Consider the following 7469-nt stretch of genomic DNA (forward strand, 5'->3'; position numbering starts at 1 on the left):
CTCACTGCCTCCACCTCCCGGGTTCAAGTGATTCTCCTGCCTCAGCCTCCTGAGTAGCTGGGACTACAGGCGCCTACCACAATGCCCAGCTAATTTTTTTTTTTTTTTTAATTTATAGTAGAGACAGGGTTTCACTATGTTGGCCAGGCTGGTCTCGAACTGCTAACCTCAAGTGATCTTCCCTCTTCGGCTTCCTAAAGTGTTGGAATTACAGGTGTGAGCCACCACACCCAGCCTGTTATTTAGCTTTTAATGTTCCATTTGCCTGGCCAGATTTCTTTGTATGCCCTCATGTGTCTAGCACACTATACATGTCATGCCCCAAGATTATCTGTTAAACAAATCAATATACTCTTTTCAAGCATTAAAAGTGCAAGTAGAAAATTAGCTGGGCATGGTGGTGCACGCCTGTAGTCCTAGCAACTCAGGAGGCTGAGGCAGAGGCGACTGGTTGAGCCCAGGAGTTTGAGGCTGCAGTGAGCTATGATCGTGCCTCTGAACTCCATCCAGCCTCAGTGACAGAGCGAGGTCATATCTGAAAAGAGAAAAAAAAAAAAAAGGCCAGGCGTGGTGGCTCACACTTGTAATCCCAGCACTTTGGGAGGTCAAGCCAGGTGGATCACCTGAGGTAGGAAGTTTGAGACCAGCCTGACCAACGTAGAGAAACCCTGTCTCTACTAAAAATAAAAAATTAGCCAGGTGTGGTGGCTTATGCCTGTAATCCCAGCTACTCATGAGGCTGAAGCAGGAGAATCACTTGAACCCGGGAAGCAGAGGTTGTGGTAAGCCAAGATGGTGCCATTGCACTCCAGCCTGGGCAACAAGAGCAAAGCTCTATTAAAAAAAAAAAAAAATGCAAGTAGAAGTTATCACAGCTACCTTAGGCCTAAGTTATACTATATGAGATGGAGACATTCATATTTGTTTCTAAAACATTAGCTCACTGTCTTCCCACAATCAGATTGTGGGGAACAATTGTTAGCAAGGAATTTTGCTATGTCTACTGCAGAAATTCTGTTACAATAAGTGTAACATACAACAAAAATATTTCCAAGCTAAAACCCACCTATTTCAAGTGATATTTACTCAGATTGAACTCTGAATCACAAAATAATTGGAACCATCCTTGGAAGTCCACTGCAATGGGCTATGATTTGTTTTAGATTCTCTGCTGATGTGTTACGTTCAGTACACTGGAAGAGGAAAGTTAGTAAGAAGGTATTTAAAAGAATGATTAGTGTGTCTACCTGCCCAGGAAATCTCTCTTGTTTTCTCTCCGGGTTGGGCTATCTCCCTCCTTTTGACCGTAAGAGCCCTTTGTGCCCTCTTTTGGCACTGCCTGGGCAGTAGAAGTTGTTAGAAAAGACTCAAGAGTTGGAGTAAACAGGCCGGGGGTCTTACCCGGCCTCCACCAATCATCGTTGTCTGACTGTGGAAAAGCTCGTTAAGCTTCCTGAGCTTCAGTTTCCTTGCCTGAGAAATAGACACAAATAATGAAATACAGTGAGGATTAATGAGGAAAGTATGCCAAGTGCCTCTCCTCGTGTCTGACACATACCTACTCAATTGACATTGGTCTTCTTTCTACCATTAGTGTTGGTCTCATAGCTATCCTTGCTTTTTCCATCCCCCTCATTCTTTGCACTCCTCTAACACCTAACACAGTGCCTTGCCCATAGTGGGAGCTCCATACAGGAGCGTTTTTGATAAAAGGACTCAGCTCTTGACTCCAGGAAGTCTGGAAGGTGAGGGAATGTAGACAGACTAGCACTTGGACTGACCTGACCATCACCCGCTCAATCTTGTAGCCCATGTTAATTGATTTTTTTTTTTTGACAGACAGGGTCTCACTCTGTCGCCCAGGCTGGAGTGCAGTGGTGCAGTCTCAGCTCACTACAGCCTCAACCTCCTGGCCTCAAGTGATCCTGCCGCCCCAGGCTCCTGAGTAGCTGGGACCACAGGGTGTGCCACCATGCCCAGCAAATTTTCGTATTTTTTGTAGAGATAGGGTTTTGCTGTGTTGCCCAGGCTGGTCTTGAACTCCTGAGCTCAAGTGATTCTCCCACCTTGGCCTCACACAGTGCTGGGATTACAGGCTTGAGCCACCATGCCCGGCCAGGATTCTAATCCTATAAGTATATTTGACTCGTATATATTTTTTCCAGCCAGAAAGAACTTTCTACATTATTTAATCCAATAATCTCGTTTCTCAGATTAGGAAACTGAGACCCAGTAAGGATACATAGCTCCTTCATGTACAAAAGATTAAAACAGTCTATTGTCCTCATGCCTTTAGAAGATTAAATAGTTTGCTTTAGTTTCAATTTTTTGTTTTTGTTTTTTTTTAGACAGAGTCTCATTCTGTCACCCAGGCTGGAGTGCAGAGTGCAGTGGTGCCATCTTGGCACCACCTTAGCCTCCTGAGTAGCTGGGATTACAGGTGTGCGCCACTATGCCTGGCTAATTTTTGTATTTTTAGTAGAGATGGGGTTTAACCATGTTGGCCAGGCTGGTTTCGAACTCCTGACCTCATGTGATTCGCTTGCCTTGGCCTCCCAAAGAACTGGGATTACAGGCGTGAGCCACTGCACTGGTCTAGTTCTAGTTTTATCTAGTAGTTCCTTTAGACCAGAACCTCTCAGTCTCAGCACTATTGATATTTGGGGTCAAATAATTATTTATTGTGAAGAGTCATTGTAGGATATTTAGCAGCATCCCTGGCCTCTACCCACTAGATGCCATGTATACACCCTTTCTCCCCTTAGTCATAACAATAAACAATGCCTGTAAACATTGCCAGATGTCCCACAGAGAACTACTGGCTTAGACATTACTGTAGGTAAAATCCCTTCATATGAAATGCTGAGGCCCTCAGGTTATTCCATCACAACATGATTGCTTTAATGAATAGTTTGCTAGCAAATCTCATTTGTAGCCAACGAGCTCTGGAGATAAGGCAGAGCTGTTCTGTATTGAGTGCCGGGTCTCAGCTACTACTTGAGTACTCTCATTACGTATGTGTGTTCATTTATGTGTTATATTCTGCCTACCTCCAGGAGCTTTTAAAGTGGTCCCAAAGCATTTCTTTCTCAGAACATCTGGCCCTGTCTGTGTGTTGCCTGGGTGTCTGGGCTGTGTGGAGGGGTGTCCTTCTCTGCCAGAGCCCTTCCCACATTGTCTTCTAGTTGCCTGCTTGTCTCCCAGCCTCCTGGACTTAAAGGCCCATGACAGTAAAAACAATGACCATCTTGCTCAGCATTATACTCCCAGCATCTAGATGGCACATGAGAGGTACCCAATAAACATTTGTTGAATGGTTATATAATAGAAATCATGTATTGTATTTAGCCAGGGGTCAAAAGTATACAAGTTAGCTACAGCTTACTTAGCTTACAATAATCGTTGCTTGTGTTTATTAAGAGCCTACTATGTACCAAGAACTTTTCATGTATTGATAATCACGAAACAACCTTATAGACAGTATTAGCCCCATTTGAAAGATGGGAAACTGTGGCTCAGAGAGAGTTCATGACTTGGGTAATTACATAGTAACCCAGATTTGGACCAAGGCCCACCTAACTGCAGAATCTAGCCCTAGTCTGCTTTGATATATGAGGGGTCTTCAAAAAGTTCATGGAAAATGCATATTATGAACAAATCTATGCCTGGACTTCAATTTTTTTTGCACCAAAATACACTCATACTAACTTTTTATAATGTGTCTGAACAGGATCTAGTTTGAGGCACTAAAAAGGGTAAGACATCAGTTTGAAAAGCGCTCCTATCAAAGCAAAGGAATTCTGCTAAAATTGAAGCAAGAACAAACATTAAATATATGACGAAGTTTAGGTGGAAGAATGATGAAATTACTGATGCTTTATACAAAGTTTATGGGGACAATATCCCAGCGAAATCAGCAGTTTACAAATGGATAACTTGTTTTAAGAAGGGTTAAGATGATGAAGATGAAACCCAAAGCAGCAAACCATCTACATCAATTTGCAAAGAAAAAATTAATCTTGTTTGTGCCACAACTGAAGAGGCTGATGATTAATAGCAAAAACAGTAGCCAACATCATAGATATCTCAATTGATTCAGTTTACACAATTCTGACTGAAAAAAAAATTAAAATTGAGCAAACTTTCCACTCAATGGGTGCCAAAACTGTTCCCCAATGGCAGGTAAGGGATGTGGAAAATCTATTTTTCTCCCACCTAAGTTGAAGTCTGTTGACTAGGCAAAGGGAGATGGATAGTATCTTCCACCTATCTTGCCCTAGCTTGGGAGGTCTGTGCCCAAAGCAGTCACAGAGAAGAGCAGAGCTTTTAATGGAAATTTTAAAACCATGGGCTCAAGATGCTGAAGTATTTCTTTGAAGACTTGTAACAACAGATGAAACATAGCTTTCACATTACAATCCTGAAGACAAAGCACAATCAAAGCAATGGCTACTAAGAGGTGGAAGTGGGTCCGGTCACAGCAAAAGTGGACTGGTCAAGAGCAAAGATCGTGGCAACAGTTAATTGAGATGCACAAGGCATTTTTCTTGCTGACTTTCTGAAGGGCCAAAGAATGATAACATCTGCTTATTGTGAGAGTGTTTTGAGAAAGTCAGCCAAACCTTTAGCAGAAAAATGCCTGGGAGAAAGCTTCAACAGAGAGGGCCCTTCTCCATCATGGTGCTCTTGCTCACTCCTCTCGTCAAACAAGGGAAATTTTTCGAGTGTTAATGGGAAATCATTAGGCATCCACCTTACAGTCCTAATTTGGCTCCTTCTGACTTGGTTTTGTTTCCTAATCTCAACAAAAATCTTGGCTGGGCACAGTGGCTCATGCCTTTAATCCTAGCACTTTGGGAGGCTGAGGCGGGTGGATTGCCTGAGCTCAGGAGTTCTCGACTAGCCTGGCCAACATGGCACCCTGTCTCTACTAAAAGTACAAAACTAGCTGGGCATTGTGGCCCACACCCGTAATCCCAGCTACTCGGAAGGCTGAGGCACGAAAATCTCTTGAACCCGGGAGGTGGGGGTTGCAGTGAGCCAAAATCGCACCATTGCTCTCCAGCCTGCCTGGGTGACAGAGTGAGACTCTGTCTCAAAAAAAAAAAAAAAAAAAAAAAGAAAAAGAAAAGAAAAAAAAATCTTTAAAGGGCTCCCATTTTTTTCAATTAATAATGTAAAAAAGACTGCATTGCCATGCTTAAATTCCAAAGACTTTAAGTTCTTTAGAGGATGGACTAAATGGCTGGTATCATGGCTTACAAATGTCTCTTGAATTTGATGGATCTTATGTTGAAAAATAGTTTATTTTTTCTTCTTATCTTTTAATTCCATTTTTCCATGAATTTTTGTTTGTTTGAGACAGTCTTGCTCTGTCGCCCCTTTTTTTTTCAGTACATTGCCTTCGTGTGACATTGTTCATTGTGTTGTAATTCATTTAATTATGTTACAGTTATTGTTCATGTCATTCTTACTGTCCCGGTAACTTTATTTGGATTTGGGTTTTCTCCGCAGTTTAACATGTTTACTGACAATCCTTTAAAGTTTAGGCTATAGCTAGTTCTAAGTTTCATGTGTTGAGTAATTGATCAGTTTTGACTAGTTTCTCCTTCAGAGTCTTTTTAAACACATATGGCTACCTTATCTACGTATTTCCAAACAGAAACCTTTGGCTTTAGGGTAGTCTTTTTTAAATGGTGAGTCCAAAATCAATTTATTGGGCCCCTCACCAAAAAAGGAGACAGAATACAAAGTACCAGAGGACACTGAATAGAATCAACGAATTAATTCTAGTTTTTTGGTGTTGTTGAGACAATCTCACTCTGTCATCCAGGCTGGAGTGCAGTGACCCGATCTCACTTCACTGCAAACCTCAGCCTCCCGGGTTCAAGCTATTCTCATGCCTCAGCCTCCTGAGTAGCTGGGACTACGGGCATGCACCAACATGCCTGGCTTTTTTTTTTTTTTTTTTGAGACGGAGTCTCACTCTGTCACCAGGCTGGAGTGCAGTGTTGCAATCTCGGCTCACTGCAACCTCCGCCTCCCGGCTTCAAGTGATTCTCCTGCCTCAGCCTCCTGAGTAGCTGGGACTACAGGTGCGCACCACCACACCCAGCTAATTTTTGTGTTTTTAGTAGGAACAAGGTTTCACCATGTTAGCCAGGATGGTCTCTGTTAAGTGATGGTCACGAGGTCTCTTGATCTCATGATCCATCCGCCTCAGCCTCCCAAAGTGCTGGGATTACAGGCCTGAGCCACCGCGCCCAGCCTAATTTTGTATTTTTTAATAGAGATGGAGTTTCGCCATGTTGGCCAGGCTGGTCTGGAACTCCTGACCTCAGGTGATCTGACCGCCTCAGCCTCCCAAAGTGTTAGGATTACAGGCGTGAGCCACTGCGCCCAACCTAAATTTTAAAAAACTTAAAAAAAAAAAAAAAGTCCTGATTCTGGGGAGTGGGTGTGTATGTGCATAGGAAGAGGCACGATGAAGGATAAAGTCCAAGATCTTACAGTTGCATAAATTCAGCTTCCTTTGTGAAATAGTTGCTGAAAGTCTGACCGCAATACATCTTAGCACGCCTCAATCACGCAGTGTTTACCATTTGTTCCCTCAGACTTGTCAGACTTTTTTAAAAGTCCAGATGCTTCCCGACTTAAAGATGGGGCTACTTCTGGATAAATCCATCTGTAATGTTGAAAAATCATAAGTCGACCATTGTAAGTCAAGGACCATCTGTATATGGCATGAGAATTATCAGCTGTATATTTTCATCTACTTTGTCTCCTGAAGTAAATTGCCTGAGGGCAAGGACTCTTACATTTCTTTGTCATTTTTGCTAGGTGCTCAATCACTGTTCACAATGATAACAGTAGGAAAAAGTGCGCCTTCTAGTAAGTGGATAAACAAGTTTGAGTACACTGCTCTGCCCCACTTCCTTGTTATAGGGTAACATAACAAGGCAAAGTACCTCCACAACGAGGTAAGACTAGGTCCTGTTCCTGAAGGAGCCCGCAGCCTTGTCTGTTCTGTTCGTTCCCTGGCAGATTACAGGCTGTGGAAATCCCTCTCCCCGCTCTCTAACGTGGAGTCGGCTGAGCACGACTCTGTCGCCCCAGCGCGGGAGGCCTGCGGCCGGCGGGTAGGAGGCGCTCCAGGGGACCTGGCATCGTCGGTGTGCAGCAAAGGAGCGGACCCGCGACGCAAGGAGAAGCCCTGCCACCAGAGCCCCGCTCCTTTCCTCTTCTGGTTTTCCTCGGAAAGGGCCAGGAGACACTGGAAGGTCCGGACAGCAGCGAAGGGACGGGTCCTTTCCAGTCCCACCCATGTACGGACACCTCTCCCCCTCATCCCCCGATATACCCTCGCTGAATCCGGGATGGGAGAGACGAACCGAGTCTAGGCATCTGCGTAGCAGCGCCGGAGAGAGCGGGGAGCCCAGGGCGGAGCCCAGACGACTCCCGGATTCCCC

The sequence above is a fragment of the Mandrillus leucophaeus genome, unplaced genomic scaffold (genome assembly GCF_000951045.1).
Source record: "Mandrillus leucophaeus isolate KB7577 unplaced genomic scaffold, Mleu.le_1.0 Scaffold5, whole genome shotgun sequence".
In the NCBI taxonomy this organism is placed as follows: Eukaryota; Metazoa; Chordata; class Mammalia; order Primates; family Cercopithecidae; genus Mandrillus; species Mandrillus leucophaeus.